Source organism: Nelumbo nucifera, chromosome 5, assembly GCF_055504915.1.
Source record: "Nelumbo nucifera cultivar China Antique chromosome 5, China Antique-T2T, whole genome shotgun sequence".
Lineage (NCBI taxonomy): Eukaryota > Viridiplantae > Streptophyta > Magnoliopsida > Proteales > Nelumbonaceae > Nelumbo > Nelumbo nucifera.
In genome coordinates, this window is record NC_142653.1 from 65,850,178 (window position 1) to 65,875,097 (window position 24,920).

The window sequence follows — 24,920 nt, forward strand, 5'->3', positions numbered from 1 at the left end:
TAGTAGATTAATTTACCCATTTCACCCGCTACTTATCCCTTAGCATCAATCTTTACCATAATCCATTATTAATTATTTCTTTTATTTTTTTTATCAATAATTATTTCTTTTATTTTCTTTTTACTTTTAGGTTATTACAATCCATTCGGCAATGGGGGAACCAACAAGTCCAGGATCTTACATCCAAGGTAACAGACATAACAAAACAATTGTGGAACTCATGTTGAACACATTTCCAGCACAGTTAATAGTACAAACTTCTACTACCCAACCGATAAACCCATAAGAAAAGAAAGAAAACACGCATAGAAGTAACACCAAATAAGCTTACATCTGAATCCATAATCAGTAAAATCAAGAAAGCATAACCAGCAAAGTCAAGAACAGAATTGAACGAGTGTCCATTGCCGTTAACAACATTCATCCTGACATATCTAACCGTTCTAAATGATGTACCAGCCGGCAATTTGATGTTGTGAACGGGAGAGATTCAGATGAGTTTGGTGTGCCTTGTAGGTGATGATGGGAGATTACAGAGGTCGAGCAACTCCTTCCTAGTGTGGGTGAACTAGCAGTGACTTCTGAGGTTTTTTGGACTCGAAATGAGGCTCGTGGAACATGGGAGATATCGATCTTCCACTAAATGCCCGGATCGAGAGACAAAAAAGGAAACCATCAGATAACGGTGGAGGGATGATAGGCAATGCTGAACGTCAGACCTCCACCAAATCTGGTAGAAGATGGGGATGCCGCCGATGACCAGTGCTCCTTTTACAAAGAAGAATAACAATGAATGAACTAGGGAAGAAGAGAAAAGAAGAGAAAACAAAAAGAAGGAAAAGAGAGAGAGAGAGAGAGAGATCGACCTCTTTCTTGCTGCCACCGCTCTATGTCGAAGGGAGGGAGAAGATGAATAGTGTATTCCTTTTCGGTGGATCTGAGAAGAAGAAGGAGAAGGAAAAGAAGAAGAAGAAAACTGAGAGAGAGGGAGCAAGGAAAGGCCGAAGGTGGAGAGAGATTTCCGCCGCTCCGCTGCTGTGTGTCGAAGGAAGAGAGTGAATAGTGAATTAGCATGAATTGAAAAGTTTACGTTAAAATTGATATTAGGGTTAAGGGGCAATTTTGTAAATTTAGGAAAATCTAGAGGTATTTTGGTAATTATGAAAAAATTTGGTCAAACCAAGTCTAGAGAAGTCAAGCCACGTTTTTGGTTCAATGGTGGGGATTTTTTGGGTCAAATATCAGAGGGTTAAGCTGCGTCTAAGTGCAGAGAAGGGTTTTGTGTGTATGGGGCTAATGAGATTGGTTGAAACGGAACCTTTTTAAATGAATGGGTAAATGAGTGTATTTTTTTACTAAAATTTGGCAGGTGAGGATTTTGGATATTCTAAGTTTATTGGTAGGGTTGGATTGGACCAATTGGTCCCGAATTTGGCAGATCGGGAAAGGACTCGATTCGATTAATCTGGAGTATCGAAACAGAATTTATATGTGATAGAGTGACAAACAAAGGCAGTTTTGGGTCAAATTTCACATGTGAGTATTTGGAGTTGTTCGGTATCTAATGGTGATGTCTGATTAGTCTTGGTAGTCAAGATCATAGGAATTTGGGTCAATGAGATGTTCTAGAACGAAATCTTGGTTTGGTAGAAGGGCCAATAAGGGAATTTGGGGTTGAAACTTCATGGACAAGTGTTTTGATGCATTTGGAGTTTAATGGTGTGGTTTGATCGGTTTGGATGTGTTAAGATCAAGGGAATTTGGGTAGTGTTTAAGCAAATGAGAGGCATCGGAATAGAATCTTTACTTGATAAAGGGATAAATAAAGGAATTTTGAGCTCAAATTTTATGGATAGGTATTTTGGGAGGTCTTAGGTGTGATGGTGGTGTCGAATCTAGTGGTTTATATGTAAATGGGGGTCGATCGGGACCATCGGATTGGTATCAGATAGGTTTAACAATGGATCTGAGGGATTTTGGGCTGAAAGTTGGGTTTTTAGGTGTTTCGGAGAGGTTGAATGGGCCCAATCGGGAATTTGAGGTCAATCAGAGGTTCAGGTAATGGACCAAGCAAAAATCAAGTCCTAACACTAGTGTTGGCACCAACATCAGCAGTACCCTTGAGGCTGAACTTAAATAGCATTGGCTGAGTTGGGGCACGACCACTAGCGCTGCTACAAAAGAAGATGCATGAGGCATCATTGGCATAGTTTTACACAGTTGTTTAGGAAAGCTTGAGAACCAGAGCTGCAACTTATATTAGAGGACTGTATTGATGATCATTGTGAATCCGAAGGATAAGACAATGAAGGTGGTAGTAGGAAGGGAAAGAAGCTTGAATTTAGACATTGGATCGTGTATTGATCATTTCGGTGCTACTAGCATGGAACTTTGGTAGCAGCAATGTCGGAAATTTGCCACTTCACAAAATCTCGAGCTTTGAGAAGAAATACCAACAACACCGTGAATCTACCACTTCACAAATCTTGAGCTCTGAGAAGAAATACGAACAACCCAAGGGTCGACAGGCTGGTAGGAACCAGCAAGTGAGGCCATAACTAATGGATCTTCAAGGCAATCTGTCTTTTATCCCTTGAGTGTTGAACAAGAAAATCTCTCCTAATTTTCATAAAAAAAAAGGTGATAAACGCCCAGACTCCGATAAAGAAGTTGCTCGAGAGTGAGGCCGATGAAAGGATTCTCGATCTGGATCCATTTGAACTGAATTGACATCCAGACTCCATGCGACCCACCAGCTCTATTTTTTCAATTTCTTTATTTGGTGCGGCAATGTTATTGATTTCAGGTGAGCTGAAATACCAAACCGCCCATTATCGGCTAGAATCCCCAACTAACTTTGTTTATTTTGATGTTTCAAAGGAACTTCGGATAGCTTCAACAATACCAAACCGTCCATTTTCGGCTAGAATCCCCTCCTCCTTTCAGCATGAGCTGATTTTCATGTCCCGTTACTCTGTGCCTGAACCCAATGGGAAAAAGAAGGGGAGAGAGAGAAAGAGGAGGGAGGTGGAGGGTAAACTTGGATTTTATTAATATTATCATTTTTTTATTATTTCTTTTTCGACTTTTTTTGGAATTAAATTTTACAAATTATATATTGCCATTTTCTTATGGGACACTATTGATGTTATTGTTTCCCTAGTTCTTTTTATGTTTTGTTTTTCTTTTACGTTTTCATTTTTTTGTTACTTTGTATTATATTTTTTATTTCATTATTTTTCCCCCTTTTTTATTGTTTATTCTCCCCTACCATCTAGATATGGCCAGGTCTATCAAACTAGCCATTTATCTTTCCCCAATTTGCTTATTATTTTATTTATTTTATTGAATTTTCTTTTGTTTTATTTTATTTTATCTTTTATGATTGGCTTAACTTGACCTTCTCCGGACAAACCCCCTTGTATAAGAATGGTTTACTTTCGACTTATTCCATATTCTCTTTAATTCTACATGATGGTGCGCAATCCGGCCGATCTTACCTGTCAACGACCTTGCCTCTGAACCGAGTTGTAGGGAACCTAGAATGGAGAAGATGAGGAAGTTCCGGGGGGAACCCGGTGTAAAGGCTCCGAAGCTCAAGTTAGAATCACCTCGTGCACCTCGCACACTCACTCCTAGGCTTCTGTCAGGTCGGGTATGATTACTTCCGTGCTTCTGCCAGTTCGGGTGTCATCACCTCTGCTGGGGAAGAACCGCCACTGCTCTTTTTGTCGGAGCCGTCTCTGTAACTGGAGATGGCGGTGGCAGGTGACGGTAGCAGGTGGCCGTTGAAGTGCGGCTGTCGAGTGTCAGATCCCAAGTCAGTCAGGTGCGCCGCCCCTGGATACGGACTCCTTCGGTGTCAGGTAAGGTGTGGTTTGTCTAGTTCGGCGTTCTGGAGGCGAAGTGCTGGAGCAGTGTGCGAGGCGATTTTGAGTTCGGATAGGGGAGTGTCCCGAACTGCCATGAGGCGGGCCAGTTCGGGTCACTGCTTTGTGTGGCTCGGGGCCTAAGGGAGAGTTCGGGCTCCTCGTAGGGAGTTCGAGCTCTTAGTAGGGAGGTCAGGCTCTTTGTAGGGAGTTCGGATAGGGGAGTGTCCCGAACTGCCATGAGGCGGGCCTGTTCGGGTCACTGCTTTGTGTGGCTCGGGGCCTAAGAGAGAGTTCGGGCTCCTCGTAGGGAGTTCGAGCTCTTAGTAGGGAGATCAGTCTCCTCATAGGGAGTCCGGGCTCCTCGAAGGGAGTTCGGTCTCCTCGAGGGGAGTTGGGACTGCTGGTTTCTTCCCTTTGGGGTTTGTGCCCTGCGTACGTTACTTTAAGTGCCAGGCTATTTGTTTTTTGCCACATGGCATGATTGCGAGGTCGGGCCAAATCTTCCTTCATCAATTGCCCCCCACTCCTCGCGCTAAGGATCTTGCCCTAGCGCGGGGAGTTCGCAAGGTGTCAGGTAGATTTACCCTGTACTTTGAATCTTGGTTCTGCTGGCACGAGGTGCGTTGTCAGGGTTCCTTGGGTTTCTTCGAGCGTCCAAAAGGCGGAAAGCGTGCTGGCCTGCCTAAACGCTGATAGATGTGACAGTGCACGCTTTATTTCAAATTTTCAAAAAAGCGCGCCACTTGGGAGGCGCGATAGCAGGCGTCTTTTCAAATTTGAAAAAACATGCCGCTGCCGCTTTAATTGAGGAGACGTGCGCTGGCGTTCCGTCAGTTTCGAAAAGGCGTGCGCCGGCGCTCTATCAGTTTCAGGAAGACGTTCGCCGGCGCTCTGTCAATTTCAGAAAGACGTGCGCCAATCACGTCTCGGTCTCAGGGGACGTGCGGTCAGTGCGGCTGTGGGCCGTCGGATTGGCTTTGATCTAAGCCGTCGCTTTTCGATTACTGTGAGTATAAATAGCGTGGGGGGGGGACCCTAGTCGCTGTCACTTCTGTATTTCTTTCGAGCTCGCGTCCGAGTTTCAGCTCGCATCCAGTTCGCGTCCAGGTTTTTTCAGTTCGCGTTCAAGGTCTTTTGCTCGTCCGAGCTCCTGTGGTCTACAGCCTTTTTCCGGGTGAGTACTTTCCTGGAACCCATCTCACTCCCCGATGTCTAGCTTGGATAGCTCAGATAGTCCTTCCAGCGGGTCTGATGCAGGTTCTACGAACCGAGTTGCATCCCCTGATAGCCCTAGCGAGCCAGAGGTAGAGCTCGAGGAAGAGTTCGAACTCGTAGGCCGAGGCGCTTCGGGTAGTTTGGCGTCCACCTCTCGTCGAGGTCGGATGTTAGACAAGTTTGGTCCTTCGACCATGATGCCCAAGGGGCTCCAATCCCTCATTACCTACTATAACTTGCCCGGGGAGTACGGTTATTTCATACCTTCGGGTAGCTTCCCTTGGGAGCACGGTCCTGATGAGATCGTGATATTCCAGGAGCAGCTCGCCATGGGGCTGCGATTGCCTTTCCATCCCCTCCTTGTCGAAGTCTTGAACCACTTTGGCGTGACGGTCGGCCAGCTCAAATCGAACTCCATTCGAAATTTGGTAGGGACAATCTCCTTATTTTGCGAAGAGAGCTTTCCTTAGGACTTGGAGATTTTTTCTTCAATCTTAATGCTTAAGAAGCAAGCGGGTCCCCTCCCCGGGCGTAGGCGGGCATACTACCTGTCTCCTCGCCCGAGCTTTAAGCTTTTACATGAACTCCCCAACAAGGTCCCAGAATGGAAGCGGGACTATTTCGGGGTGCGAAGTGTGCTGGGGTGGCCGTTTCAGACCAGGTGGGGGATGGTCGCTCCGGCCTCCGGAGTCACGCTTGACAAAGAGACGGCGAAGGGCCTCCGGCAATGGGCGCGGCTTGGGCTGAAGTGTCAACAGTATCTGACGGAGGCCAAGCTCATTGCGGACGGCCTGAGCACGGGTAGGTTCTTCACTTAGAGATTCTGTCTTGCTATCTTTCTTGCTTTTTACTGATGGCGAACTTCTTTTTGCAGGTGTGATGGACTCTCGAGGGACCCCGTGGTGGGCACTTGTTCCAAGGCATGAAGAGGAGAAAGCGGGTTGCCAAGCGAACTCGCGCCGAGATGCCCTGGGATGCGGAGCCCGAGGTGCTGGACTATCCGTCAGAAGATCTGCCCAGGGAGCCCGAGATGGTTCCTCCAATGCAGGAGCCGGCAGGGGTCCCTTATGCTGAGACTACTTACACAGGAGCTCCTACATACTCTGGTGCTCCTGCTTACTCCGGGTCTGCTCATACGCGAGCTGGGCCCTCAGGCTCAGGGGCCCTGAGGGATTTCAGGAGTGTGCTGTCGCCGACCCATGCTCTTCAAAAGAGTAAGGAGGCCATTTTCCCCGAGGAGGTCGCGGCGTGGACTGATCTCCCTCTGCATCAAGTGGCCTGTCGTGCCGTTACCCATGCCATGGTGGTAAGTGTTCTCCCTTTTTTAGAGCTCATTGGCTTTCGTTTTGTTGGTTCTTTTGACCACTCGGTTCTTTTTGGTAGGTGAATTCTTCTATTCACGCCTTGGCGGCTCAAGTGGAGAGGAGCTCGAGGCAGGCGCGAGCTGCCTAAGAGGCTCGTCGCGCTGCCAAGGAGGCTGCTCGTGCTGCCGAGGAGGTTGCTCGTTTTACACAGATTAGGCAGGCGAGGTCTCAGAGAGATGCCGAGGCCATGGGAGTGGTGGTGAAGCACATGGCAAACTTGAGGCTGGATTTGCAGCATCAGGTTGAGTACCTTCAGGAGGACATCAGGGAGAGGATGCAGATCTTTTCTCAAGGTATCGAAGATGCCAAGAAGAATGTTGTCGATGAGTATATTGCTTCGTCGGGCTTTGATGATCTGATGGTGGATTCATACAGGAGGGGTTTTAAACTAAGTCGGTGGATGATCCAGAATACGTACCCCGAGCTTGATATTAGCGCCATATCCACTTCGCGCATAACTCAGGAGATGGCCAATGCTGTTGATGGTCAGCCAGACTCCGAGGGCGAGGTGGAGCCTTCGGGTATTGTTGAAGTGCCTTCTGATAATGAAGAAATAGCTCCGGGCTTGTAAATTTTTTTTTTTTTTGTACTACCTTACTTTTGAAATGAAATGACTCTTTTGGTTAAGCATTGGTTGTTCTTTCTCCCGAATTGAGCATATTTGTCGAACTAATCATACGTCCGATCTATTTCCTGTCCGGGCTACCGCACTCGCGCGGCCTGTTTTGGTGGTGGTTTTATCCACTTTGCTTGGCGGTCTATAGGTAGTATCGCCTTAGGTTGACGATGTTCCATGCTCAGGGTACTTGCTTACCCTCTAAGGTTTCGAGCTCGTATGCCCCCCGAGTGCTTTCTTTACTCTGGAGGGTCCTTCCCAATTTGGTCCGAGTTTGCCCACCCCGGGTTCGGGTACCATGATCTTACGGAGAACCAGGTCGCCGACGCGGAAGCTCCTCTTCTTTACTCTGGCATTATAGTACCGAGCTACCTTTTGCTAGTAGGCCGCAGTTCGGATGTGCACGAGGTCTCTTACCTCATCCAGTAGGTCGAGGTTGGTGCGTAACTCGTCTCCGTTTGTCTGCTCGTCGTATGCTTCTAGTCGCAGTGTAGGTACTTCGATTTCCGCTGGGATTACCGCTTCGGTGCCGTAGGTGAGGTTAAAGGGGGTCTCTCCTGTAGCGGTTTTTTTCGTGGTTCGATGAGCCCACAGGACACTTGGTAGCTCGTCCGCCCACAACCCTTTAGCTTGGTCTAGTCGTGCTTTCAGTCCGTAGAGGATGGCTCTGTTCATTACTTTTGTCTGACCGTTTGCCTGCGGGTGTGCGACCGACGTGAAGTTCTGACGAATTCCCATATTTTGGCACCATTCTTGGAACTTGATATCCTCGAACTGTTTGCCATTGTTGGATCAATACCCGAGGTAGCTCGAAGCGACATACTATGTTCTTCCAAAAGAAGTTCTGTATGTTTCGGGCTGTAACTGTTGCCAGAGGTTCAGCTTCTATCCACTTTGTAAAGTAATCTACTGTCACCATTAGGAACTTTCTCCCACCTGTTGCTGGCGGGAATGGCCCCAGAAGGTCGATGCCCCATTGTGCAAAGGGCCTTAGACTGGTGAGGTACTTGAGGTCGGCAGCAGGCTGATGGCGGATATTGGCAAGCTTCTAACACTTGTTGCATTTTCTGACGAGCTCGACGGCTTCTGCCTTCATCGTTGGCCAGTAGTATCCTTGTCGAAGTGCCTTTTGAGCGAGGTCTCTACCCCCAGGTGTCCGCCACACAGACCTTCATGAGTGTCGCGGAGTACGAGCTCGGCTTCGGCAGGTCGCAATCAACGCAGGTAGGGGAGCGTGTAGGATCGTCGGTACAACCGTTCGTTTATTAAGACGTACTTGGCTGTCTGGCGCTGCACCCTCTTGGCTGCATTGCGGTTCGCAGGGAGGGTTCCATCTAGCAGGAAGCTCGCGAGTGGGTCGATCCAGCTCGGCTCTGCTTCAAGGACGGGAGCGACCTCATCTGCCCCATCGAGAATGCTGGGCCGAGGTAAGTCTTCTATGTACACAGTTCTCATAGCGTTGTTACTCGTGCTAGCTAACCGGGACAGGGCGTCGGCCTCAGTGTTCTCTGACCTCGGGATTTGCCTGATGAAGTGTGACTGGAAGTTGAGCAGAGCCTCCTTTACTTTTGCCAAGTATGCAATCATAGTGAGCTCGTGTGCTTCGTACTCGCCTGTAACTTGGTTGACCACGAGTTGGGAATCACTGCAGATAACTACGTGCTTTGCTCCGACCTTGTGCGCTAGGTTCAGCCCGGCTATTAGTGCTCCGTACTCCACCTCGTTGTTGGATGCCGCGAACTCAAAGCATAGTGCGTATTCCAATTTTGTTCCGCTCGGGCCGCGTAGCACTATTCCAGCCCCGCTGCCCTACTGGTTCGAGGAGCCATCTACGTGAAGGATGCAGGGCTCCTCATCCCAGTTCGTGTTTGGTCTAACCAGGAGAGATGCTACACTGGCTGCTACTTCACGGGGTTCGGACTCTATTGGCTTGGGAGCTCCGAGCTCGCCCGAACTGGGGATCTCGGGCTCGACCGGCTCAGGGGCTTCGAGGCTAAACGTGCACTCGGCGATAAAATCTGCCAAGGCTTGGGCCTTAATAGCAGTTCTTGGCTTGTACTGGAGGTCGTACTCGCTGAGTTCGATGGTCCATTTCGTCAGTCGACCGGAAACCACAGGTTTGAGTAAAACTTGCCTCAGAGGTTTGTCAGTCAGGACGATGACGGTGTGAGCCTGGAAGTACGGGCGGAGTTTCCGAGCTGCTATCACCAGTGCGTATGCTAGCTTTTCTATCTGTGGGTACCTTGTCTCTGCTCCCTGCAAAATTTTACTAACATAATAGATGGGTCGCTGGACCCGGTCTGCTTCTTTTATTAGTACCGAACTGACCACCTCGTCGCTTGCCGAGAGGTACAGTTCTAAGACCTCGCCCTCCTCGGGCCGAGCTAAGGTTGGCACACTGGCGAGGTAACTTTTTAGCTCGTCAAACGCGAGCTGGCACTCTTGGGTCCATTCGAACCCTTTGCCTTTGATTGCTTTGAAGAAGGGTAGGCAGCGGTCTGTTGATTTGGACATGAAGCGGCTTAGAGCGGCTATGCGGCCGTTTAGCCTCTGAACTTCTTTTAATTTTCGGGGAGGTCTCATATCTAGGATGGCTTTTATCTTGTCCGGGTTGGCCTCAATACCGCGCCGATTGACAATGTACCCTAGGAACTTGCTCGAGGTGACACCGAAGATGCATTTGTTAGGGTTCAGCTTCATGCTAAATTGACGCAGGATTTGAAAGACAGAATCTAAGTCTTGTATTAATTCCTATGAAAATTGTGTCTTGACAACCATGTCATCTACATAACATTCTATCTTCGTGCCAATCAAGGGCCGAAACAGCCTATTTACAAGTCTTTGGAAGGTTGACCCGGCGTTTTTTAATCCGAAGGGCATGACCAGCAGTACAGGCCGAACTCGGTTATGAAGCTGGTTTTTTCCTCATCGGATTGGTCCATCTTGATTTGGTTGTAGACCGAGTAGGCATCCAGGAAGCTTAGCAACTCATGCCCCGAGGTCGCGTCCACTAGGCGGTCAATTCTGGGGAGGGGGAAGCAATCTTTCGGGCAAGCTCGGTTCAGGTCGGTGTAGTCGACGCACATGCGCCACTTGCCGTTTGCCTTTTTCACCAGCACTGGGTTGGCTACCCAGCTCGGGTAATGGACTTCCCTTATGAAATCTGCTGCGAGGAGCTTCTCGACCACCCTCCAGCGCTCTGGGGCTAAGTTGCGTTTCTTCTGTCTAACGGGTCTGACTACAGGGTCAGTATTAAGTTTGTGAGTTATCAGGCTGGGACTAATACCGAGCATGTCGGCCGCGGACCAAGCAAAAATATCTAAATTTTGCAGTAAAAAACTCACTAGTTCGGTTCGTAGTGGTTCCTCGACGGAAGCACCAACCTGTAGTGTGCGAGCTGGATCTGTAGCCGAAGTCGGGGCTGCGACCGTTTCCTTTGTGGACGAAGCTCGTTCCTCTCCTTGCTCCTCAGGGCGGCAACATAACACTTGTGGGATTCGAGCTGGTCGCCCCGCGCTACCCCCACACCGAAGTCTGTAGGGAACTTCATGGCCAAATAGTAGGTGGAGACCACTGCCCGCAGGATATGCGTGATTGGCCGCCCTATTATGGCATTGTATGGGGAGGGGGTCACGACCACCAGGAAATCGTGGTTGAGTCTGACCGCACAAGGCCATGTGCCGACCTCCATAGGTACTGTTATTTTTCCGAGGGGCCTGACTTCCTCTCCGCTGAAACCCACCAGAGGAGTGTTCGCGGGCTTCAGCTCGCTCCTCTGTAACTGTAGCTGGTCAAATGCTGATTTGAAGAGGATGTCCGCTGAGCTGCCCGAATCAACGAGTACGCGTCTGACCTCGAAGTCGCTGATCCTCAGTTTAATGACAAGCGCGTCATCGTGGGGGTAGTGGACCCCTCGCGCATCATCTTCCGTGAATAAGATCGGTTCTTCAGTCTTCGGACTTTTTGGGGGGTTCTGTTCCTCGAGGATCGCTTCGCGAACTGACGTCCGGGCCGCTGCCGAGGTACACCCTGCTACCACCGAACCTCCCACAATTACATGGATGGTTCCCCGAACTGGCCTCTCTTCCGGAGGCTGTCGCTGCGACGGTTCGGCTGGTCTGCTGCTAGATTCGGGGGCATCCTTTCCGTGCTCCCCTTGCGAACTTGCCTTATTGTTATTATTGTCATGCTGTACAAAATTTCTTAAGTATCCACGACGGATGAGCCCCTCTATCTCGTCCCGGAGATTAATACACTATTCGGTACTATGACCGTGGTCTCTATGGAAACTACAGTACAAACTCTTATTTCTCTCGTTCGGATTTCCCTTTAGGCGAGGTGGCCACTTTACGTATGGGGTGTCCTTGATCATCATTAAGATCTCGGTCCGCCTCGTGTTTAACGACGTGCAATCCGTCCAAACTGCTAGGGGAGCTCAGAACGACTGGTTCGGCTTCGGCTCTCGGGCCGGGTTTTTCCTGTCGACTGGGTTGGAGGGCTCGCCTTCCCTCTTTCTTTTCTCGTTCCCACATTCGATTCGTTGGTTGATTTCTTCCTCTGTTCTCATGAACTTATCCGCGAGCTTGAGGAATTCGGCCACGGTCGCGGGCTGGTTAGCTACCATGTGCCATTTAAACTCTTTGTGCGTTACTCCTCTCTTGGCCGCCGCGAGCTGCACCGCGGGGTCTAATAGTGGTATCTGTAAGCATGCTTCATTGAACCGCTTGATGTAGCCCCGGATGGATTCTCCTTCCCTCTGGACTACTCTGAAGATGCTTTCCTCTGTTCTAGGGCACCGCTTGCTGGTGACAAAGTGTGCGGTGAAGACCTGCACGTACTGGGCCCAGCATTTTATCGACCCGGGGGCCAGGTTCCTGTACCAAGTGCGGGCTACCCCCCTGAAGGTGGTGGTGAAGGCCACGCACATGCACGATTCACTTGCCCTGGCGAGGTGCATTTGGGACTGAAAAGCGTCAACGTGGTCATTGGGGTCGAAGGACCCATCATACTTGTCCAAAGGTGGGAGCTTGAAATCTCTGGGCAAGGGGACCGCCAGGAGTTCGGATGCGAGGGGGGAAGGAACTGAGAGAATCGGGGCAGCTCCTACCTCGTCCGAGCTCGTCTCTTCCTTGCCTCTGAGCTCTGATAGGACACGGGTGGCAGTTCGGCGACTTCGCCGGCGCCTTCGTTGTTGAGTGGGCCTGGTACTGGCGCTGCTGGCCTCTGTGTTGCCGAGCTCGATGGGCCCGGAATGCTGGTAGTCTACTGCCAGGGCGCCGAATCGGTTTTCCGTGAGCGGGAACTCGGGCTTGGAGCGCCGAGGTGCCGACCTTGCGGGCGAGGTTCCTGACCCACCTGCGAGCTGCGAGGCGGGGATGATTTTTCTCTCTCTTCGGCCTGGGGACGAGGCTTGGCTGTTAGGGGGGTTCTGGGGCTGGGAGGCCTTTCCCTGGTGGGGGCGTCCATCCTGTGGGGAGGCCTTAACCGGCCTCGGAGCAGGGTGCCGAGGTGGAAGTAGTGGTTGGTTCAGCGGCAGTTGAGGGAACTGCTGTTGATAGTGATACTAGGAGATGTTGTGCAGTACTTGGTGCTGATGGAGCTGGTGTTGCTGGAACTGTTGCATTTGGGCTTGCATTGCCCACATGCACTGCATCAGGTCGTCCAACCGGTTTTGGCTGGCTGCCAGGGGGATGGCAGTTGGTTCAACAAAGGTTGTCTCGATAGGGGATGGAAAGGGGATGCTCATGGCAGGAAGGTTTACGGGCACCACTGCTTGTGGCGCATTCAAGCTAGGGATCCCATCCACCGAAAGGGGGATGGTGAACTGTCCAACGCACACCACGGGGACTTGAAGTTGTTCCCCGGTGGTGTTTGTCTCCGTGCCACGTCCGACGTTGCTGGAAGAAGCCATGAGTGTTGGGTTTTTTGAAGAAAAGAGGTTATGAGAGTTTGGAAGGAGGCTTTTTGAAGCGTTTTCCCACAGACGGCACCAATTGATGGTGCGCAATCTAGCTAGTCTTAGCTGTTAACGACCTTGCCTCTGAACCGAGTTGCAGGGAACCTGAAATGGAGAAGATGAGGAAGCTCCGGGGGGAACCCGGTGTAAAGGCTCCGAAGCTCAAGTTAGAATCCTTCAAAGGCAAGATAAAACCAGATAGCGCAAAGTTTGCATACCATGTTCTTGGGGGGTAGAGAACCTTTTATAACCACCTCGCGCACTCACTCCTAGGCTTCTGTCAGGTCGGGTATGATTACTTCCGTGCTTCTGCCAGTTCGGGTGTCATCACCTCTGCTGGGGCAGAACTGCCACTGCTCTTTTTGTCGGAGCCGTCTCTATAACTGGAGATGGCGGTGGCAGGTGACGGTGGACTCTTTTTGTCGGAGCCGTCTCTGTAACTGAGATGGCGGTGGCAGGTGACGGTGGCAGGTGGCCGTTGAAGTGCGACTGTCGAGCGTCAGATCCCAAGTCAGTCAGGTGCGCCGCCCCTGGATACGGACTCCTTCGGTGTTAGGTACGGTATGGTTTGTCTAGTTCGGCGTTCTGGAGGCGAAGTGCTGGAGCGATGTGCGAGGTGGTCTTGAGTTCGGATAGGGGAGTGTCCCAAACTTCCATGAGGCGGGCCAGTTCGGGTCACTGCTTTGTGTGGCTCGGGGCCTAAGGGAGAGTTCGGGCTCCTCGTAGGGAGTTCGAGCTCTTAGTAGGGAGGTCGGGCTCCTCGTAGGGAGTTCGGATAGGGGAGTGTCCCGAACTGCCATGAGGCGGGCCAGTTCGGGTCACTGCTTTGTGTGGCTCAGGGCCTAAGGGAGAGTTCGGGCTCCTCGTAGGGAGTTCGAGCTCTTAGTAGGGAGTTCGAACTCTTAGTAGGGAGGTCGGGCTCCTCGTAGGGAGTTCGGGCTCCTCGAAGGGAGTTCGGTCTCCTCGAGGGGAGTTCGGACTACTGGTTTCTTCCCTTTGGTGTTTGTGCCCTGGGTACGCTGGTTTAAGTGTCGAGCTATTTATTTTTTGCCACGTGGCGTGATTGCGAGATCGGGCCAAATCTTCCTTCATCACTACATTTTATCTTTTTTAGTTATTTTAATATTTTCCTTTTCATTCCCTATTTTTGGGCTATCACAACCAACTCCACACCAACGGTCTCCGTCAAGAAACGGAGAAAGATTGATCTAAATCGAAAGGGTTGTTCAATGTGACCAAGGAAGAGAAAACCCAAACCATTGTTGCTAATAACCTCGTCATGTCAGTGAAGAATAGGGGGATACCACTGTGTTTGAGGATTCCACATTGGTGAAGAAGGCCGATGAGGAACTCTAGAGTGAGATATGCCCTGGAAGATGGTAATGAGCCACCAAAGTCCGATTGGCGACCAAATCAATATCACCGCTGCGAGCTACTTTCTTTGGCTAGAGAACAGAGGTGGGGAAGATACAGAAATGGGGATAGGGAAGTGTGAGTAAGGTGATAAGGCTACTTTCTTCGAGTCTGTTGCAGGCTTGTGGCAACCTTGAGCTCACTGCGAGCTCACCTTGGGATCTAAGTTCATCGCAAGTATGTGTGGGCTCAGAACTCATCGCGGGTAGTTGCCAAATCCTGGACTCATCATGATTGTCTCTATGTTATTGGTTTAGCACTCTCCATGCTTTTACGGTTATAGTGATCATCATGTATCAACATTAGTCCCCCCCTCCTTATTGGTAAGAGGGATCTTATCGATAAGCACTTGCATTAGTGGGGTTTGTTTCGGAAGTCCGTGATGGTGTGATGGGTGTGGAGAGAACTTAACTATAAGCACTTGCATCAGTTGTTGGCTAACGATTTGAATTCCAGCCCCCCTGTTATTGTCAAGTACTTTATTGCCATGGTAGTTTGTGTGAGTAATTTTGATTTTTAGTCCCTTTATTTCGCGATAGGAAATGCTTTGCCAAAGAGAATTGATGTAGTGGCTTTGATTTCCAGCCCCGTCTTTGGTAGAGTGTTTTCTATCATGAAATATGTTTGGAAATTTTGTGGCCTGGGCAAGGCTTTTAAACCCACTTTTGTGTTGGTGGGCATGCCTAGTTCGTTGCTATTCCGCCTCTACAGGAATTCGTAGGGGTTTTTTTGCATTATTGTGTTGTTTGGATGCGGTGGGATTGACCGTTATGCGTGTGATGTGGTTTTCATCATGTTAGTCGCATAACTGTTGACTCGCATTAATGCGCTATTAGAAGGGTGTCTAGCTCGGGGTTAGGCGTTAATTTTTGCGAAGTGGTGACCTCTGACATGGCAGTAGTCCTTTTAAATTGATCTACCGATTGTTCTGCTTTTTCTAGGGGTAGTTTCATAATTTTCGTGGGCCTTTTTTTCGGCTGAGAGATGGCAGGAGGCTGGTAATCATTTCCTACAATCTTCCACAATGTCATTTGGCCCTCCAGATTTGTGTAAGGTTTCATAAGAGGGGAAATGCCCCCGAGGCCTTTTGCTTTCTTCTACATTTCTATTCTCAGCTTATTCGTGCTTGTTGTGCCCCTTTGATCTCCCCTCCCAATTTCTCTTACCTTTCAATTCCTTTAGACCTTTTCTACTCAGCAATGGCGCCTCGTTCTTAAAAGAAGTTTGGATGTCCATTTGTTGAGTTTGTCATAGTCGTGGACACAGTGTGTTGTCGTTCTGTATCGTTGCCGATGTTCCTAAGGACGGTGACCAACAGTGTGTTGTCGATGCCACTCACCCACATGCTCGTGTGGCCCTGGGGTCATTTCATATCTTGATCGGGCCGGCGAGGTGCAAGTGACAGCTTACCGTCTTCATTGCTTCTCTGGCAATTCGGTTATGATGGTATGGGATCATAGTTCTTAAGGTCTTCGTGTAAGGATGGATTCTAGAGCTATTAGAATGAATTAGCATTCCCTAGGGTTGAGGTGTGTAGATCTCTACACTTATATTATGTTTGTTCACTGTTTGGCGGGATGCAACTGTTTATGGTTGCTAATCCCCGCCCTCGTCATGTTCTGGCCCCACCACCGAGCCAAGTGGTGGAGCAGGAGGGGGAGGGGACCAATTCTCAAACCGATGCCCCTCCGGTGATTTGAGTTGCTGCCAAGGAGCAGTCGATGCTGGGCATTGATCGCAAGGGTAAGCGCCTTGCTGATGAAGGAGAAGGAGTAAGGGGAGAAGTCGTCATGCTCCTCAGAAGAAGCGTAGGACTTCGAGGGTGCCCTGATTTTTTTGGCCATCAATTCTGGGGCCAATTGATGAATCAGAGTATTTTTCTAACGTCTCGGTACCCGAGTAGAGGAACGACCAGTTGAAAATGATCCGCAAGAATGTTTTGAGGAAGTTGTACAGGATCCTACAGTTCCTCCTTCTGAGGTCGGGGGGGAGCAGATACGGAATCGGTGCAATCAACCATCTCGGTTCCTCCTACCATAGTGGTTACTATTCCCATCGTCGGTGGGCAACTGAAAAAGATGGCTCCCCGTCCTCGGTGGAAGGAGTCAAAAAGCTTTGGATTGGTAAGCTTATATAATTCTTGTTCGGTTTATGTTTGAATTTGTTGTGCCATCTGCTATTGTGTACTAAATTTACTATTGCAGTCATTTGTGTTAAAGTAGGTCGATGTTAGTGAGGCTCGCCCGGAAGCTAAAAACCCACAAGTCCCTTCTGAGGGTGTTGTGGGTGAAAAGGTATGTGTAGTTCAATTGCTTATTTGCTTCCTTAATGTATTCTATTGTTTTGCTTTAATCGCATCCTTTTGCCTTGTCGCAAGGATTCTGTGATGTGAACTTGGCGGATGTCTCAATGGCGCTTGTGATTAGGTGCTTGGTGGAAGATCATAAGTCTTTGCAGCCCCTTATCAAGGAGCAGAACTCATCTGAGCGCCTGTCTCTTTACCCAGAGGATGCGGGTGTTCAAGCATGCGCTGACAAGGATGTTGCTGCCTACGAGTTTGTGCCTGGCGAGCCTAGGTGAGAACAAGAATCCTCTGTACCTATGCAAGAACATCCCCCCAAGGGTGTGATGGGTGAGGCTGAGGCAGCTCATAGGTTTGAACCCTCTACATCGGAGCAGCCCCCCTTCTAGTCCAATAAGCAAGTCAAGGCATGAGCAGAGGCTCTCTGTTGCGGACTATGGGAAGGAGCTTGAGAAGATGGCTATTGTTGTAGTGCCTGAGCAGCCTCGTGGGGATTCGATGTTGGGATCTCAGCGCGAGGAAGAGCCCGAATCCTGTGCAGAGGTGATAGGTCCCAGTCAAAGATAGAGTTGAAAGAGTATTCTGCTTAGGGTGAGAATGAAACCCACAAGATTTTTATTTAATTTCCAACACCATTTCAGCTGGTTGTTGGAGTTTAAATACAAGAAGAACTTAACTAATTACCACTAAACTAGCCCCTAATTATGGGATTATCCCTACTAACTAACTGACAGATTCCTATCCATAGTCTAACAAGCTAACCTCTTTAACAAATTGACCTATTCTTATGCAGCAGACTAACAGACTAACTCTCTTAACAGACTGACCGATTCTTATGGCAATGGGCTAGCAAGCTAACTTCCTTGACCGACTCTTATGCAACAAAAAGAACTGACTAAACAACTATCTGCTGATGTAGATCATTCAACCATACGCCGAAGGTTCAGGTTACGTGATATTTGTATGGGCCATGCATCTATCATTGCCCCCTGTCTTTCAGAGGGACCTTGTCCTCAAAGTCCAATTTGATGTATTTGTTCTCTAGCTCGTCGAAGGTTGGTGTGAGCTCCCTCTTTGTCATCTGTGTCACTTTCGTCATAATTTCCTTCAAGCAACAACAACTGTGGTCCTTTGCATTTGTGCCCTGGTACAAATTTCTCATCGCAATTAAAACAAAGGCCTTGAGCACGCCTCCTTTGCATCTCCGTCCAAGTGAGTCGTTTCATTGGTGAAGCAGACTTCAGTTTCGTTGGAGAAGAGTCGATAGTGGTCCTATTGAATGGACATGTAGCATTCTCTTGACGGTTTAGTTGCTCGTCTCGCATCCATGCAAGGCTGATAGATTCTTTCAGCGACCTTGGTTTGAACATCCGGATGTCGTCAGCTATGTCTGGTTTGTGGCCTCCCATGAACGTCCCGACTAAGGCTTTTTGCGTCCAACCGTGTACCTGGTTGCCCAGCCGCTCGAACTCTTTTTGATAGTCACGTAAGGAGCCTACTTGTTGGATTTTTGACAATGCTTTGTCAAAATCCTCACAATCGGTAGAACCAAATCTTGCCCAAAGTTCCTCCTGAAACATCTCCCATGTCACCTCCTTTCCTTCTTTCTTATAGGATCTGTGTAACCATTGCCACCATTGGTTAGCCTTTCCTTCCAAATGGAAAGAGGCCAAGGACACCTTGTGAGATTCAAGGGTGCCTTGATATTCAAAAAATGGGTCCACTCTTGTGAACCATTCGGTGGGGTCATCTCTGGCAAACCGAGGAAACTCCAACTTGGCTAATTTGAAAGAGAACACCTGTCGTCCGACTTCGGAGTTGTCTCGAGATTCTTCTCTCACGTTGCGAGAACATCCCATAGGAGAGTTTGCCTTAAGCTCGAAGCTGTTGTTGGTCGATGCAGCTCGGTTGGAGAGTAGGGCTTCCGATAATTTGTTGATGGCATCTTCCAACTAATGAAACTTATCAGCTACGCCCACCTCCATACGACTAAAGCTGTCTTGGAGTCCTCCAAGTCTAGCCTCTAAGCTCTCAATTCTCTCCTTGTTAGTAGCCATTGTGCCTAGCTCTGATACCAATGATAGGTCCTAGTTAAAGCTAGAGTTGAAAGAGTATTCTGCATAGGGTGAGAATGAAACCCACAAGATTTTTATTTAATTTCCAACACCATTTCAGCTGGTTGTTGGTGTTTAAATACAAGAACTTAACTAATTACCACTAAACTAGCCCCTAATTATGGGATTATCCCTTCTAACGAACTGACAGATTCTTATGCCATAGTCTAACAAGCTAACCTCTTTAACAAATTGACCTATTCTTATGCAGCAGACTAACAGACTGACCGATTCTTATGGCAATAGACTAGCAAGCTAACTTCTTTGACCGACTCTTATGCAACAAAAAGAACTGACTAAACAACTATCTGTTGATGTAGATCTTCCAACCATACGCCGAAGGTTCAGGTTGCGTGATATTTGTATGGGCCATGCGTCTATCAAGAGGTAGCAGTGGTGCAATCCCAACATTACAAGGCTTCAGCGGATCCAAATGTACGTTCAAAGACTTAGCCTGAACCCGATCCTGTGGACGTTGAGACTTCGTCGCCATATGAGCCTAGGTCGTATGTGCAGGAACTCACATTGGTGTGTCAAGAGCTCAAAATTACTGTGAAAAGCATGAGCTCGTGCCTCTAGGTTACTCTATTTTCAATTCGGTCACCATTCAGGGTCTTCGCAACCATGAAAAGTATGTCATTTCGAACTCTATTTTTGATTTGGTAACGTCCCACCAGGGGTCATGGGTGTGTCATTGAACACTATAGCGGCGGTGATGAATTGTATTATGGACCAATCAAGAGATGAACTTTCATGGTTTAGTTTTGCCCATTAGATGAGGACTTGTGCATTGTTTTCCTCCTTGGGTTTCAAGATGGATCAGATTGAAGAGAGGGTGGTTCTTTTGGCACACATTTTTTGGAAGGCCAGCTACTAGGAGTCCAAGCCTCTAACTGCGAAAGCTTCTGATGAGCTCCGCCAATGCCTTAGGGTTGTCCAAGCAAATCCTATGAAGGCCAAGGAAAAGTTGAATGCTATGTTTGACGAGTGTGCCCACGAAAATAGTATAGCATATGAGGCAGGAGATAAGGAGATTACAGAAATCCAATTACAGTGGTAAAGTTTGGAGGAGATTACCTGCATAAGGGACAAGTGGTATAGGGAATGAAATTTTTGTTGTACTCATATGTAATGTAAAGAAGATTGACACTCTTAATGAAAAGGAAATTTTGTTCATATTTTCTGAATGTTGTTCACTATCGCTTTTGTTTTTGAATCTTTGGCGATTGTATCCCTCTTTGGTTAATGAGGTTCTGCCTTTGTGCGAAATATAAGGTTAAAAGTAATGCTGGTGGGTTCATTAGGTTGAACGTAGTGCTAGTAGGCTCATTGGGTTGAGCACGGTGTTAATAAGCCCATTAGACCGAATGTATTTTTCAGTAGTCTGGGCTCCCATTGCGTAGCAGTAGGGCTTACCAATTCGTCTTGTATGTAAGATTGAAAGGTGTCGCTTTGCAATGAACAGAATGCATACTGTTTGTGCGATGCAAAGTGATTTCGATCTTTAGGTGGGTGACTGTACCCAAGGTATATGAACATTGTTACATAACAATAGCAGATCGCCACTTTGTTACTGCCTGAGATTATGCCCCTCATTTGCAGTGTGTAAATTGTCTGTCGTCGTTATAGTCATGCTTACTGTAGTCAGGTCGTTACCATCTCGTCCTGGGCATGCAATCTTATACCTACTACAGAATGTTTCATCGCATGTGTCATCTCTTTTTAGACCGTTGTGGGGTGGACTGATCGCCTCATCACATCTTAGAATGCTAAGTGCTAACTTTCATTGCCGCACTTGGTGTTGCTACAACTTGATCAAGTTAAGTACTAAGGTTCGTTGCTACATCTATTGTTGCTGCATATATTGTTTGCTATGGTCCTTGGGTTTCCAAGGTCTTCTTGGGTTTTCTAGGGCATGTTATTATATTTGAGAAAACAAAGTGTCAGAATTTATCATCGCACCTGGTTTTGCCAAGGCCTTCTTGGATTTGCCAGGGTAATTCCTCGCAGTTCAGATTGATAAGTGTTAGGACTTTGTCATTGTGCCTAGTATTTCCAAGGCCTTCCCAGGGATTCTAGGGCATATGAGCCTCTTAGGAGTTCAGTGTTTGTCTTTGTCATCGTATTTGATGTTATTAGTGTAATTCATCGCTTCTTAGAAAGTTCAGTATTGGGATTTGTCGTCGCACCTGGGGTTGCCAGGGCCTTCTTGGCGGACTAGGGAATATGTCATCGAACCTACCAGAATAGGGCCTTTCAAGAAAACCAGGGTATATGTCATCGCACCTAACAGAATAGGGCCTTCTTGGAGAACCAAGGTATATGTCATCGCACTTGTCAGAATAGGGCCTTCCTGGCGGACTAGGATATATTTAGTAATATGAATAACAAACATAGTTGTGAAAGAGAAATCTGATCAATTTATTCAAGATTGATGAAAGGTACATAATATTATTTACTTCAGATTAATGGAATGTACAAAAGTAATATAACAAGCTTTACTGATGATATATATAAACATGCTTTGATGATGCGTACAATGTGTGACATGCTCTCTTCAGGAATCTATGTTCAAGCTTAACAGGGTTTACATTGTTAATCGTTACATAGCTTCAACCGGTGCACATTAGTTATTCATCTTATTCATTTGTAGCTACATTTTTTAGTACATAATATCCTATTGGGTGTGCTTCTTGAATGATGTAGTGCTCGACCCAGTAAGGTGCAAACTTGCCAGCTGATTTACCTTGTTTGATATGAAGTGTCCTATTCAGTACCTTGTCGCTCTCTTTGAATTTTCTAGACTTCACTAGTTTATTAAAGTTAGAAGCCATGAGTTGTTTGTATTTAATCTATTTTTGTAGTGATTTTTCTCTAGCCTCCTCTATGCATTCTAGTCTATCATTGAGCTTTTGGTTCATCTCATCTGTCTAGATGTGTTTTCCCATTACATAGGCTACTCAGGCAAACACTGTCTGTATCTCCGCCGGTAAAACTACTTCCTGGCCATAAACCAAAGAACGGAGTGTTGCCTGTATACTTTTTTTTTATTGTTGTGCGATAAGCACAAAGTGTTTCGGACAACTTTTTTGCCCAATCCTTTTACTTCTCTGCCACCATCTTCCTCAACATTTTCAACACGGTCTTATTGGTCACCTCTGTTTTCCCATTCCCTTATGGGTAATAGGTTGTGGATGTGCCAAATCTTGCCCCATACTGTCCCAACAGGTCCCAGACTTTCTGATTCTTTATTGATAACCCATTGTCCATTGGAATCCTCATCAGGACCCCAAACTAGTGGATTATGTGCTACCATAAAAAGTTTGCACTATTCTCTACACAAATTCTCCTTAGTGGTATAGCCTCCGCCCACTTTGTGAAATAATTTGTGGCTACTATAATGAAGCAATATCCCCAGGAAGGTGGGTGTATTTTGCCTATCAAATCTACCCCCCAAGTGTGGAAAGGCCATGGTGTAATAATGGGGTGAAGGTTGTTGGCTTCTCGGTGTATCCGTTCGGCATGTACTTGGCACTTGTGGAACCTTCATACATGCTTTTAGGTATCTTCCAATATTGTTGGCCAATAGAATTCTAGGTGCAGGATGTGGTTGTGTAAGGCTAGTTCTCCCTACTGTGGGGTTGGTTTAGAGCTATGGGTTGCATCTAGTGCTTCTTCTATTTCTTCATTAGCTAGGCATCACAGAGGTTTCCTAGTATAAGACTTTATGTACAGCGATCCATCATGTAGATAGAATCTTTTGGCCTTTGCTAAGAGCTTCCTTCTCATAACCGGGTCGGCTGGTGTGTTGTTATTTTCAGTGGTCTATGTACATGTTTCTCGAGTCTGTATCACCTATTATGAGGCACTCATTCTTATCCATACACTTCTCACAATCATTGTGAGTCTTGGTTGCATTTATTTTCATCTCTAGACAATAGTATCCCAACCTTTGTAGTCTCCTGTAAAGTGTCACAGTCACATCTCCATAGTAACTTTTATGAGTTTTATTCAAAACTACTTCTATCTCTTTGGGCCCTAAGCATCCTGACCTGACTCCATCTGCCATTTTGTGGTATAACACCCCACTCAGCAGTTGGAACCTTACTAAGACCTTGCCATCCCGCATCACCTCTGTTGGGTTTCTTAACTTCTGTATAATGTTGTGTCTCCAATCTTCCATTGTTATGTCATCTTTTCTCTCTTCCTAGTGTCCCAATCTTTCTGTCGATGGTTCACAGTGCATCTGGATTGTTATATTGATTGGGTTCTCACTTGGCTGTATTTTGGATCCTAGTGTGGTTAATGTGTTGGCATATTTATTTTTGGCTCTATTCAGGTGCTCATAGGTTTGGAAAAATTGTCAACTCCTTTACGGTTGTGCTTCCATCCATCTACCCAACCACTAGTTTAGAGTCCACTATCATCTTTACTTTCTTGCTCTGGAGTCCCTAGCTACTATTAGGCCCAATACCAGTGCCTCGTACTCTACTATGTTGTGTGAATGGGGTAACTATAACTAAAAGGAATAGGTTAAAGTGTCTCCGACAGGTCAAGTCAATGGGACTCCAGTTCCTGTGGAGGTGTTTGTACTACTCCCATCGATGGTTAAGGTCCACTCTCCATCTTCTACTACTACAATGATGGCTAATTCTCTGGGTACCTCTTCAAAGATGGGGAAAATATCATTAGTTGGGAAGGCAGATAGGAGGTTTGCTACTGCTTGACACTTAATTGCCTTTGGTTGGGTGTAATCAATGTTATACTCATTTAGTTGCATCATCCACTTCACAAGTCTCCTTGAGAGTGGAGGTCTGTCGAGGAAGTATTTGATTGGATCATTTCTTGTGATCAACTTCACCTTCTGGCTTAGGATGTAGTGTCTGAACTTCTGTGTGGCAAAGATTAACGCCAAACATTGCTGCTCCATATGGGAGTAGTTCTTTTCTACCGGCTTCAAGGTTCTACTAGCATAGTATAGCAAACACTCAATGCCCTCATCATTTTCCTGAGCTAGCAGACATCCAACGGCCTTTGAGTTTGATGATATGTACACCTTAAACTCCTTGACACTCTTTGGTGGTGACATGGTTAAGGCTTTGGCCAAACTTTGTATCAATAGGTTGAAAGCATCTTGATGTTCCGTTGACCACTTGTACGCTGTGGACTTCTTGGTCAACTTTAGTAGGGGCATCGTCGCATGTGCTAGGCCGGTGATAAACCTTCTAAGGTAGAAGACTTTCCCTAGGAAGGTTTTCAGTTGACTCAGTGTTTGGAGGGGTTAAATCAAGGACTGCTTTCACTTTTACTTCATTTGGGTGGATGCCGGTTTGGTCAACTTTGTGCCCCAGAAACATCCTAGACTATACTCCGAACGCACACTTTAGTGGGTTGAGCCTTCGGTTGAAAGCCCTGCATCTAGTGAAAACTTTTCTAAGTACGTTGGAGTGATCTTCTCTTTTCTTTGCTTTCACCACTATGCCATCTACACAACACTCAATCTCACTGTGCATCATGTCATGAAACACACTTGTCATCGCTCTCTGGTATGTGGCTCCAGCATTCTTCAGGCCAAAGGGCATCGTATTGAAATAGAAGTTCCCAATTGGCATTCTGAATGCGGTGTGATGCATCTACAGGGTCCATATGGATATGATTGTATCCATTGTAGGCATCTAGGAAGGAAAACAATTGGTTCTTGACCATTGAGTCGATGAGGATGTCCATATTTGGTAGCAGAAACTCATCTTTGGGACAGGCCTCTTTCAGGTCCTTGAAGTCGATGCAACACCTAGGGTAGAGGTGGGAAAATCAGTATGCTAATTTCATTCTAATGATTGTAAACTAATGTACTAGGACTTGGATACTAACCTTAGCTGTCCATTCTTCTTTTTTAATGGAACCACATTGGCTAACCACTGCAGGTGAGCGATGGGCTTGATGAAGCCTACACTCAGAAGTCATTCGACCTCTTCTTTGATTTTCAGGGCTATTTCTAGCTTGAAGACCCACTGCGACTGTTTCACAGGTTTGAATTTGGGATCGATACATAACAAGTGCTTGACTAG

General features: G+C 47.3%; 2 long non-coding RNA genes across 2 annotated transcripts; one reads left to right on the top strand and one right to left on the bottom strand.

The window, feature by feature from the left end:
- Positions 1-209: 209 nt before the first annotated feature.
- LOC104587850 (uncharacterized) lies at positions 210-1,066 on the bottom strand. Its single transcript, XR_733669.2, has 2 exons — positions 867-1,066; positions 210-768 (listed from the first exon to the last, which is right to left on the bottom strand). It is a non-coding gene; the product is annotated as an uncharacterized LOC104587850 (long non-coding RNA).
- Positions 1,067-15,305: 14,239 nt separating this feature from the next.
- LOC104587851 (uncharacterized) lies at positions 15,306-20,009 on the top strand. Its single transcript, XR_733670.3, has 4 exons — positions 15,306-16,559; positions 16,641-16,730; positions 16,814-17,329; positions 19,173-20,009. It is a non-coding gene; the product is annotated as an uncharacterized LOC104587851 (long non-coding RNA).
- The last annotated feature ends 4,911 nt before the right edge of the window (positions 20,010-24,920 follow it).